Source organism: Bufo bufo, chromosome 3 (genome assembly GCF_905171765.1).
Source record: "Bufo bufo chromosome 3, aBufBuf1.1, whole genome shotgun sequence".
In the NCBI taxonomy this organism is placed as follows: Eukaryota; Metazoa; Chordata; class Amphibia; order Anura; family Bufonidae; genus Bufo; species Bufo bufo.
Genome location: NC_053391.1, coordinates 296,546,081 through 296,559,324, shown reverse-complemented (window position 1 = coordinate 296,559,324; position 13,244 = coordinate 296,546,081).

Here is a 13,244-nt window from a genome sequence, read left to right as displayed (position 1 = left end):
AAAACTGTGCTTTTACGGTCACTACAAATAACTTGACCAGCTAAAACAGTACAGATTTGGTTGAATAGAAATGTCAGGTCTATTTTTTAGGCGCTGGGTGACAGGCTCAACTTGCCCCTGATGTAGTATATGGCCAAAAAATAACCACACTGTTGATGGTTAAATGCACTTGGGTGACACAGGCTCAGCCTGCACCTGATGTAGTATATGGCCAAAAATTAACCACACTGTTGATGGTTATATGCACTTGGGTGACACAGGCTCAGCCTGCAGCTGATGTAGGATATAGCAAAAAATAACCACACTATTGATGGTTAAAAGAACTTGGTGGTAGCTTGTGCTGGCGCACCACAAGCCACAAAATGGCCGCCGATCACCCGAGAAAAAAGTGATCTAAAAACGTTCTGGGCAGCCTAAAAAAAAGTGAGCAAGTCGATATTAGCACTTCAATGATCCACAGCTGGAGATCGATCACAGAATGAAATCTTTTGGAGGAGTTAATCTGCCTAATCTCGCCCTAACGTCGCAGCAGCAACCTCTCCCTATGCTTGAATCAGCAGAGTGACGTGCAGCGCTACGTGACCCAAGCTTATATAGAGGCTGGGTCACATGCTGCACTGGCCAATCACAGCCATGCCAATAGTAGGCAAGGCTGTGATGGCCTCTTGGGGCAAGTAGTATGACACTTGTTGATTGGTTGCTTTGCAGCCTTTCAAAAAGCGCCAAGAAAGCACCGAACACGAACTTTTACGAAAATGTTCGGGTTCGGGTCCGTGTCACGGACACCCCAAAATTCGGTACGAACCCGAACTATACAGTTCGGGTTCGCTCATCCCTACTTATTAATCATCACCACCAATCTACATAAATCCATGCCCAGGATCCTATCAACACTTAGCCTTTTCGGTTCCCTTTCTAATTTTAAGATTAACCCTTCCAAGTCCCAAGTGCTTCATATAGGCCTCTCTTCCACTAGCCTCTCCTCTCTTCAAGCAAATTCCCCATTTAATTGGCAAACCCAACAGTTAACCTATTTGGGGGTCAAATTATCCCCTCATTTGCCTGACCTATTCCGACTAAATTACAAACCTCTCCTAACATCCATGCAGGCCCAGATGGACTCCCTAGACTCTCAATATCTGTCGTGGTTTGGTAGGAAGAACATCTTTATGTCCCTGATCATGCCGAAACTCGCCTATCTTATGCAGGTTCTCCCTATTGAAATACCTAAAACGTATTTTGCCTCTCTGAATAAAGCTATTCGCAAGTGTATTTGGCAAGGTAAAAGCCCACGTATCTCCTTTGATACTCTGACCAAACCTAGATCTAAAGGTGGTATTGGTCTCCCTGATCCAACATGAGTGCTATCCAACTTTCCAGGGCTTTAGATATGATCAGAGAACCGACTCTCAAATTCTGGCCCAAATTAGAAAATGCTTTACTCCCCTCCTCCACTCGGGCTCTTCTGCTGGCCAATAAGACGCTTCCACCACATGGATCAACAATCAACCCTCTCACTCGCAACACCCTAAAGGTTTGGAGGTGGTTCACGTCCAGCTCTGAGTGCCCTACACTTCCTTCCCCTCTTTTGCTTATAAAAGATATTATTGATTTGGCGCCCAAGGAACTGAAAGAGAGCTGCCCATCTAGCATAAGATCTTCAGGGATTACTACTAGGGATGAGCGAACCCAAACTGTATAGTTCGGGTTCGTACCGAATTTTTGGGTGTCCGTGACACGGACCCGAACCCGAACATTTTCGTAAAAGTCCGGGTTCGGCACTTTCTTGGCGCTTTTTGAAAGGCTGCAAAGCAGCCAATCAACAAGCGTCATACTACTTGCCCCAAGAGGCCATCACAGCCATGCCTACTATTGGCATGGCTGTGATTGGCCAGTGCAGCATATGACCCAGGCTCTATATAAGCTTGGGTCACGTAGCGCTGCACGTCACTCTGCTGATACAAGCGTAGGGAGAGGTTGCAGCTGCGACGTTAGGGCGAGATTAGGCAGATTAACTCCTCCAAAAGACTTCATTCAGTGATCGATCTACAGCTGTGGATCATTGAACTGCTTCTATTCAATTGCTCAGTGTTTTTAGGCTGCCCAGAGCGTTTTTCAGTCACTTTTTTCTGGGGTGATCGGCGGCCATTCTGTGGCTTGTGGTGCGCCAGCACAAGCTACCACCAAGTGCATTTAACCATCAATAGTGTGGTTATTTTTTGCTATATCCTACATCAGGGTCAAGCTTTCATCAAGTGCATTTAACCATCAATAGTGTGGTTATTTTTTGGCCATATACTACATCAGGTGCAGGCTGAGCCTGTGTCACCCAAGTGCATTTAACCATCAATAGTATGGTTATTTTTTGCTATATCCTACATCAGGGTCAAGCTTTCATCAAGTGCATTTAACCATCAATAGTGTGGTTATTTTTTGGCCATATACTACATCAGGTGCAGGCTGAGCCTGTGTCACCCAAGTGCATTTAACCATCAATAGTGTGGTTATTTTTTGCTATATCCTACATCAGGGTCAAGCTTTCATCAAGTGCATTTAACCATCAATAGTGTGGTTATTTTTTGGCCATATACTACATCAGGTGCAGGCTGAGCCTGTGTCACCCAAGTGCATTTAACCATCAATAGTGTGGTTATTTTTTGGCCATATACTACATCAGGGGCAAGTTGAGCCTGTCACCCAGCGCCTAAAAAATAGGCCTGACATTTATGTTCATCCAAATCTGTACTGTTTTAGCTGGTCCAGTTATTTTTAGTGACCGTCAAAGCACAGTTTTTGTTCTGGGTTGAAAAACAATTCCCAAATTTGCAATTCTCAAAATTAGTGGCTTCTGCTGTATCAGGCCTACTTTAAATCTATCCCTAAAAGGGTATATTAGATTCAAGGTGCTGATAGGATCATTCTGAAAAACTTAACACACACGCTACAGTGCAGATACAAGTCTAATTCTGTGATTAAACGTATACCTGTCACACAGCGCCTAAAAAATAGGCCTCACATTTATATTCAGCTAAATCTGTCATTACTGGTGTGCCTGTATTAGTGTAATACGGTACCTAAATAGATAGCCAGATAGTGTTAGGTGTCTGTAAAAAAAGGCCTGAATTTTAATTCAATACATTGGCCCGAATTGGTCGTGGTGGTGTTAGTGGACCCTCTGGTGCTGGGAGAGGACGTGGCCGTTCTGCCACAGCCACACGTCCTAGTGTACCAACTACCTCAGGTCCCAGTAGCCACCAGAATTTACAGCCATATTTGGTGGGGCCCAATGCCGTTCTGAGGATGGTAAGGCCTGAGCAGGTACAGGCATTAGTCAATTGGGTGGCCGACAGTGCATCCAGCACGTTGACATTATCTCCCACCCAGTCTTCTGCAGAAAGCGCACAGATGGCGCATGAAAACCAAGCCCATCGGTCTGTCACATCACCCCCATGCGTATCAGGGAAACTGTCTGAGCCTCAAGTTATGCAGCAGTCTCTTATGCTGTTTGAAGACTCTGCTGGCAGGGTTTCCCAAGGGCATCCACCTAGCCCTTCCCCAGGGGTGGAAGAGATAGAATGCACTAACGCACAACCACTTATGTTTCCTGATGATGAGGACATGGGAATACCACCTCAGCACATCTCTGATGATGACGAAACACAGGTGCCAACTGCTGCGTCTTTCTGCAGTGTGCAGACTGAACAGGAGGTCAGGGATCAAGACTAGGTGGAAGACGATGCAGGAGACGATGAGGTCCTAGACCCCACATGGAATGAAGGTCATGCCACTGACTTTCACAGTTCAGAGGAAGAGGCAGTGGTGAGACCGAGCCAACAGCGTAGCAAAAGAGGGAGCAGTGGGCAAAATCAGAACACCCGCCGCCAAGAGACTACGCCTGCTACTGACCGCCGCCATCTGGGACCGAGCACCCCAAAGGCAGCTTCAAGGAGTTCCCTGGCATGGCACTTCTTCAAACAATGTGCTGACGACAAGACCCGAGTGGTTTGCACGCTGTGCCATCAGAGCCTGAAGCGAGGCATTAACGTTCTGAACCTTAGCACAACCTGCATGACCAGGCACCTGCATGCAAAGCATGAACTGCAGTGGAGTAAACACCTTAAAAACAAGGAAGTCACTCAGGCTCCCCCTGCTACCTCTTCTGCTGCTGCCGCCCCCTCGGCCTCTTCCTCCGCCTCTGGAGGGACGTTGGCACTTGCCGCCCAGCAAACATGGGATGTACCACCAACACCACCACCTGCGTCACCAAGCATCTCAACCATGTCACACGGCAGCGTTCAGCTCTCCATCTCACAAACATTTGAGAGAAAGCGTAAATTCCCACCTAGCCACCCTCGATCCCTAGCCCTGAATGCCAGCATTTCTAAACTACTGGCCTATGAAATGCTGTCATTTAGGCTGGTGGACACAGACAGCTTCAAACAGCTCATGTCGCTTGCTGTCCCACAGTATGTTGTTCCCAGCCGCCACTACTTCTCCAAGAGAGCCGTGCCTTCCCTGCACAACCCAGTATCCGATAAAATCAAGTGTGCACTGCGCAACGCCATCTGTGGCAAGGTCCACCTAACCACAGATACGTGGACCAGTAAGCACGGCCAGGGACGCTATATCTCCCTAACTGCACACTGGGTAAATGTAGTGGCGGCTGGGCCCCAGGCGGAGAGCTGTTTGGCGCACGTCCTTCCGCCGCCAAGGATCGCAGGGCAACATTCTTTGCCTCCTGTCTCCTCCTCCTCCTACTCAGCTTCCTCCTCCTCTTCTTCCACCTGCTAATCCAGTCAGCCACACCTTCACCACCAACTTCAGCACAGCCCGGGGTAAACGTCAGCAGGCCATTCTGAAACTCATATGTTTGGGGGACAGGCCCCACACCGCACAGGAGTTGTGTGCGGGGTATAGAACAACAGACCGACGAGTGGTTGCTGCCGATGAGCCTCAAGCCTGGCCTGGTGGTGTGCGATAATGGGCGAAATCTCGTTGCAGCTCTGGGACTAGCCGGTTTGACGCACATCCCTTGCCTGGCGCATGTGCTGAATTTGGTGGTGCAGAAGTTCATTCACAACTACCCCGACATGTCAGAGCTGCTGCATAAAGTGCGGGCCGTCTGTTCGCGCTTCCGGCGTTCACACCCTGCCTCTGCTCGCCTGTCTGCGCTACAGCGTAACTTCGGCCTTCCCGCTCACCGCCTCATATGCGACGTGCCCACCAGGTGGAACTCCACCTTGCACATGCTGGACAGACTGTGCGAGCAGCAGCAGGCCATGGTGGAGTTTCAGCTGCAGCACGCACGGGTCAGTCGCACTGCGGATCAGCCCCACTTCACCACCAATGACTGGGCCTCCATGCGAGGCCTGTGTGCCCTGTTGCGCTGTTTCGAGTACTTTACCAACATGGCCAGTGGCGATGACGCCGTTATCAGCGTTACAATACCATTTCTATGTCTCCTTGAGAAAACACTTAGGGCGATGATGGAAGAGGAGGTGGCCCAGGAGGAAGAGGAGGAAGAGGGGTCGATTTTAGCACTTTCAGGCCAGTCTCTTCGAAGTGACTCAGAGGGAGGTTTTTTGCAACAGCAGAGACCAGGTACAAATGTGGCCAGACAGGGCCCACTACTGGAGGACGAGGAGGACGAGGATGAGGAAGAGGTGGAGGTGGAGGAGGATGAGGATGAAGCAGGTTCACAGCGGGCTGGCACCCAACGCAGCTCGGGCCCATCACTGGTGCGTGGCTGGGGGGAAACACAGGACGATGACGATACGCCTCCCACAGAGGACAGCTTGTCCTTACCTCTGGGCAGCCTGGCACACATGAGCGACTACATGCTGCAGTGCCTGCGCAACGACAGCAGAGTTGCCCACATTTTAACGTGTGCGGAATACTGGGTTGCCACCCTGCTGGATCCTTGGTACAAAGACAATGTGTTCACCTTACTTCCTACACTGGAGCGTGATAGGAAGATGCGCGAGTACAAGCGCACGTTGGTAGACGCGCTACTGAGAGCATTCCCAAATTTCACAGGGGAACCAGTGGAAGCCCAAGGCGAAGGCAGAGGAGGAGCAAGAGGTCGCCAACGCAGCTGTGTCACGGCCAGCTCCTCTGAGGGCAGGGTTAGCATGGCAGAGATGTGGAAAAGTTTTGTCACCACGCCACAGCTAACTGCACCACCACCTGATACGGAACGTGTTAGCAGGAGGCAACATTTCAATAACATGGTGGAACAGTACCTGTGCACACCCCTCCACGTACTGACTGATGGTTCGGCCCCATTCAACTTCTGGGTCTCCAAATTGTCCACGTGGCCAGAGCTAGCCTTTTATGCCTTGGAGGTGCTGGCCTGCCCGGCGGCCAGCGTTTTGTCTGAACGTGTATTCAGCACGGCAGGGGGCGTCAATACAGACAAACGCAGCCGCCTGTCTACAGCCAATGTGGACAAGCTGACGTTCATAAAAATGAACCAGGCATGGATCCCACAGGACCTGTCCATCCCTTGTGCAGATTAGACATTAACTACCTCCCCTTAACAATATATTATTGTACTCCAGGGCACTTCCTCATTCAATCCTATTTTTATTTTCATTTTACCATTATATTGCGGGGCAACCCAAAGTTTAATGAACCTCTCCTCTGTCTGGGTGCCGGGGTCTAAATATGTGACAGTGGCCTGTTCCAGTGGTGGGTGACGTGAAGCCTGATTCTCTGCTATGACATGAAGACTGATTCTCTGCTGACATGAAGCCAGATTCTCTGTTACAGGACCTCTCTCCTCTGCCTGGGTGCCTGGGCCTAAATATGTGACAGTGGCCTGTTCCAGTGGTGGGTGACGTGAAGCCTGATTCTCTGCTTTGACATGAAGACTGATTCTCTGCTGACATGAAGCCAGATTCTCTGTTACGGGACCTCTCTCCTCTGTCTGGGTGCCGGGGCCTAAATATGTGACAGTGGCCTGTTCCAGTGGTGGGTGACGTGAAGCCTGATTCTCTGCTATGACATGAAGACTGATTCTGTGCTGACATGAAGCCAGATTCTCTGTTACGGAACCTCTCTCCTCTGTCTGGGTGCCGGGGCCTAAATATGTGACAGTGGCCTGTTCCAGTGGTGGGTGACCTGAAGCCTGATTCTCTGCTATGACATGAAGACTGATTCTCTGCTGACATGAAGCCAGATTCTCTGCTATGGCATGAAGAGACTGATTCTCTGCTGACGTGAAGCCAGATTCTCTGCTATGGGACCTCTGTCCAATTGATATTGGTTAATTTTAATTTTTTTTATTTTTATTTTAATTCATTTCCCTATCCACATTTGTTTGCAGGGGATTTACCTACATGTTGCTGCCTTTTGCAGCCCTCTAGCTCTTTCCTGGGCTGTTTTACAGCCTTTTTAGTGCCGAAAAGTTCGGGTCCCCATTGACTTCAATGGGGTTCGGGTTCGGGACGAAGTTCGGGTCGGGTTCGGAATCCGAACCCGAACATTTCCGGGAAGTTCGGCCGAACTTCTCGAACCCGAACATCCAGGTGTTCGCTCAACTCTAATTACTACCTCACAACTTCTTGATCAGGAGGGCTGTGTTCTCTCTGACCCTGAAATATGCAAGTTACTAGATACACAGACCCCACCCTACTGCACTTCCTCAGGACTGAAGCGCTTCTCTTGGCAAAAAATGCTTCCCAAATAAGAGAGCCCAACTGGTTTGAGGAAATGCTGGGTAGTAAGGTATACCTATCCAAAACTATTTCTAAAATATATAGACACCTCAAGTCGCCCTCCTCCCTTCCTAAACCTGCAGTTGTGGGATTGTGGGAAAGGGATTTACAACGAAGTGTCTCACCCCTAGAGATTACTAAACTTTTGATTTCCCCCCACAAGATATCCAGGTGTATACGTATCCAAGAGAATAGCTACAAAATTCTTATGCGCTGGTACAAGACCCCGGATAAAACGTGTATACGTGTACAACTCAACAGCCTCCGACGTTTGCTGGAGATGTCACGTATCTAAAGGTACATTTATGCACATCTGGAGGTCTTGTGATCTAATTAAACCTTGGTGGTATAAGATTATTCAACTATGCAATCAGATATGCCAGTCATCCCTCCCCTGCACACCTGAGCTAGTTTTGCTATCCCTGGGAATGAGTAGTATAGGACCACACAAATCGTCCCTCTTCTCACTGTTACTGGCAGCTGCTAGACTACTCCTGCCAATGCTTTGGCTGTCCCCTGAAATCCCCTGTATTGACCAATGGATCAATAAGGTAGACCAGATATATAGGCTGGAGGAAATCTCCCATTGCGAATCCCATTCTAGATCCTCTTTCCTGAAAATATGGTCAACATGGAAATTGTATAGAAAGTTTGTATAACAAGCTCTATCAGCATGTACCTGTTTGATGTTGTCCACCTGTCCACATTCCGCCAGAGAGATCTCTATGCTCCGCTTGGCCTCTTCCTTACACCACAGGAAATATACTCAAGTGTACATGACATTCTGTTTAACCTGAATTATACTTACGCCTAATTACATCTGATACCTGTCAATGTTGGGCTTAATCGCCCGGTAGTTACTTCAATCTGTGACAATTTTTTTGAATGTAAATGCTGCCTACTTTTATGTCACATGTAATGTTTTCATAAATTGTCTCAAAGCATGTACCTTGCTATGAAAAATTTGAAAAATAATAAAAATTGTCAATAAAAAAAAAAAAGAATTCTAATGATCTTTTTACGCAGACAGATAATCTGGATAATTATCGGGGATAAGAGTTTGTAGAAACAATTGTTCCCAATAATTGGCCTGTATAAAAGGGCTGATGATCAACTGTGTGCTCTGTTTGCTCATCGGAGGATCTGTGCCAATAAAACTCTGAGGACAAGCGATCGCTTGTCCCTATACAGAGGAGATGTTTACTGCATTTAAATGTAGCTCTCATCTCCCTAACAATCAGGCAATTATTAGGAATTATTATTATAACTAGCAGAAGGACCCGGCTTCGCATGGGTATATTTCATCTATTTCATTTAATGTTTGTGTGTGTCGTTAAAAGATATCGCCAGTATTTACTATAACAGTGACATCTACAGTACCCCGCCCCCTTAACAGTGACCTCCACAGCGGCCTGCCCCCTTGACAGTAACATCCACAGCACCTCTCTTTTAACAGTGACCTCCATAGCGACCGCCCCTTTATTAGTGACCTCCACAGTACCACATCTCATTAACAGTGATTTCCATAATAACATGTCCCCTTAACAGTGACCTCCACTGAGTTCCGATCCTGCAAAATGTTATCTCCACAACACCCCGCCCCCTTAACAGTGACCTTTACAGCACCCCGCCCCTTAACACTGACCTCCATAGCGGACCGTTCCCTTAACTGTGACCTCCACAGCATCCCGCCCCTTAACAGTGACCTCCACAGCAGCTCACCCATTTATTAGTAACCTCCACAGTGCCCCATCTCCATAACAGTGATTTCCACAACACCCAACCCCCTTAACAGTGGCCTCTACACCAATCTGCCCCTTAACACAGACCTCCATTGCGGACTGTCCCCTTCACTGTGACCTCCACAGTAGCCTGCCCCCAGGGTGGCCAGAGGTCCGGTTTTAGGCCGGACAGTTCGGCTTTCAGACTCCCTGTCCTCCGTCCGGTGCAGGGCCTGGATAGACACAGGGATGTCCTTTTGAACAGCTCATTTTGAGACAGCAGCACTGTGCTGTCTGAGCATGAGCTGTAGAGAGAAATTCACCCTCCCTCCCACCCCTACAGTTGATTTTTACCTTTATTTCTCTATCCCTGTCGACTGCAGAGTGGGAGGGGGTGTGGCCTAATCAGGTCAGGGCGTGACTTAGCTGGACCTGGGGGTGGGGTTTTTAAGTCTGCCTTTTGAGGGTGGCCTTAATGGCCAACCTACCTGCCCCCTTAACTGTGACCTCCACATCACTCTGCCCCCTAATAGTGTCATCCACAGCTCCTTGCCCCATTAAAGCTGACCAACAGCAGTGAAGAAAAATGGCTGGGTTGTTATGGAAACCTGGTATAAAACTGTGTATGTGGAGACTAATAGCCTGTAAGCTTCTATTGGTTGATGAGGGTCATGTAACCAAGCTTCTATTGGCTAATGCATTTTTTTGGGAATATCTCAGGAACGATATGTGCTAGAGAGCTGAGATCTTCCCGGACACCTTATGTACCTGTGTGCCAAATTTTCTGATTGTAAATGTGACAGTGCAGATTCCTTTAGCATACATACACAGCTACACTCAGTTATATATATACACACTGCTCAAAAAAATAAAGGGAACACTTAAACAACACAATGTAACTCCAAGTCAATCACACTTCTGTGAAATCAAACTGTCCATTTAGGAAGCAACACTGAGTGACAATCAATTTCACATGCTGTTGTGCAAATGGATAGACAACAGGTGGAAATTATAGGCAATTAGCAAGACACCCCCAATAAAGGAGTGGTTCTGCAGATGGTCACCACAGACCACTTCTCAGTTCCTATGCTTCCTGGCTGATGTTTTGGTCACTTTTGAATGCTGGCGGTGCTTTCACTCTAGTGATAGCATGAGACGGAGTCTACAACCCACACAAGTGGCTCAGGTAGTGCAGCTTATCCAGGATGGCACATCAAAGCGAGCTGTGGCAAGAAGGTTTGCTGTGTCTGTCAGCGTAGTGTCCAGAGCATGGAGGCGCTACCAGGAGACAGGCCAGTACATCAGGAGACGTGGAGGAGGCCGTAGGAGGGCAACAAACCAGCAGCAGGACCGCTACCTCCGCCTTTGTGCAAGGAGGAACAGGAGGAGCACTGCCAGAGCCCTGCAAAATGACCTCCAGCAGGCCACAAATGTGCATGTGTCTGCTCAAACGGTCAGAAACAGACTCCATGAGGGTGATATGAGGGCCCGACGTCCACAGGTGGAGGTTGTGCTTACAGCCCAACACCGTGCAGGACGTTTAGCATTTGCCAGAGAACACCAAGATTGGAAAATTCGCCACTGGCGCCCTGTGCTCTTCACAGATGAAAGCAGGTTCACACTGAGCACATGTGACAGATGTGACAGAGTCTGGAGACGCCGTGGAGAACGTTCTGCTGCCTGCAACATCCTCCAGCATGACCGGTTTGGCATTGGGTCAGTAATGGTGTAGGGTGGCATTTCTTTGGAGGGCCGCACAGCCCTCCATGTGCTCGCCAGAGGTAGCTTGACTGCCATTAGGTACCGAGGTGAGATCCTCAGACCCCTTATGAGACCATATGCTGGTGCAGTTGACCCTGGGTTCCTCCTAATGCAAGACAATGCTAGACCTCATGTGGCTGGATTGTGTCAGCAGTTCCTGCAAGACGAGGGCATTGATGCTATGGACTGGCCCGCCCGTTCCCCAGACCTGAATCCAATTGAGCACATCTGGGACATCATGTCTCGCTCTATCCACCAACGTCACGTTGCACCACAGACTGTCCAGGAGTTGGCAGATGCTTTAGTCCAGGTCTGGGAGGAGATCCCTCAGGAGACCAACCGCCACCTTATCAGGAGCATGCACAGGCGTTGTAGGGAGGTCATACAGGCACGTGGAGGCCACACACAAACTACTGAGCCTCATTTTGACTTGTTTTAAGGACATTACATCAAAGTTGGATCAGCCTGTAGTGTGTTTTTCCACTTTAATTTTGAGTGTGACTCCAAATCCAGACCTCCATGGGTTGAAAAATTTGATTTCCATTTTTTTATTTTTGTGTGATTTTGTTGTCAGCACATTCAACTATGTAAAGAACAAAGTATTTCAGAAGAATATTTAATTAACTCAGATCTAGGATGTGTTATTTTTGTGTTCCCTTTATTTTTTTGAGCAGTGTATATATATATATATATATTATTATTTTTATTTTTTTATTATTATTATTATTATTTATCTTATTATTATTATTATTATTTATATTATTATTATTTATTATTTATTATTATTTATTATTTCCATGGCGCTCCATCCAGCTGGTATTACACAGAAATAAAAAACACAGTAAACAAAAAAACTATTAACAGACTGGTACAAAGGGATAGAGGACCCTGCCCACAAGAGCTTACAATCTATAAGGGAAGGGGAGAACACAGTAGGTGAGGGTATAGGCTGCTCTTGTGGCTGTATGGTGGCAGCATGCTCATTGCATATTGTAGGCTTTCATAAGGTGGGTTTTCATGTTACTCTTGAAGCTTTGGATATTGGGGGAGAGCCTGAGTGTTGGCATAGTGAGTTTCATAGTAGCGTGAGAAATCTTGTAGTCGAATGTGTGAGGAACAAATGAGAGGAGAACTGAGGAGGAGGTCCTGTGAGGATCTGAGATTAATTGTGGGGATGTATCGAGAAAGCGGTGCTGAGATGTATGGAGGGGAAAAGTTTAGACGGCCTTGTATGTATTTGTAAGTATTTTAAACTGAATTCGCTGGGCAATGGGGAGCCAGTAAAAATATTGTCAGAGAGGGGAGGCAGATTAGAAACAAGGGGAAAGGTGGATTAACCTGGCAGCAGAGTTGAAAATAGATTGGAGAGGAGCGAGAGTGCTGGATGGGAGGCCACACAGGATGATGCTGCAGTAGATCAGGCGGGAGATGACAATAGCATATACTAGTATTTCAGTTGACTTAGGGGTGAGGAAGGAGCAAATACGAGAGATGTTCTTAAGTTGGAAATGGCATGTGGAAGTTATGGTTTGGATGAGTGGCTTAAAGAACAGAGCAGAATCCAATGTTACCCCCAGGCAGAGGACCTGTGAGACTGGAGAAAGTGTTGTACTATTAACTGTGATGGACAAGTCAGCTAAGGGGGTTGAGTGACATGGGGGAAAGACAATTAATTCATTTTTCTCCATGATGAGTTTTAGGAAACGGGAGGAGAAGAATGAAGATATTGTTGACAGACACGCTGGGATTCTAGATAGGAGGGAATCAACATTTGGGCTGGAGAGGTGGATTTGAGTGTTGTCAGCATAGAGGTGGTATTGGAAGCCATTGGACTCTATGAGCTGTCCCAGGCTCAATGTATAAGTGGTGTAAAGCAGGGGGCACAGGACAGAGCCTTGAGGGACACCAACAGAGAGGGTGTGTGATGAGGAGGCAGTGTATGAATGGGAAACACTGAAGGTTCTGTTGGTGAAGTATGAGGAGATCCAGGAGAGGGCTAGGTCTTTGACGCCAAGGGAAGAGAGGATTTGTAGGAGGAGAGAGT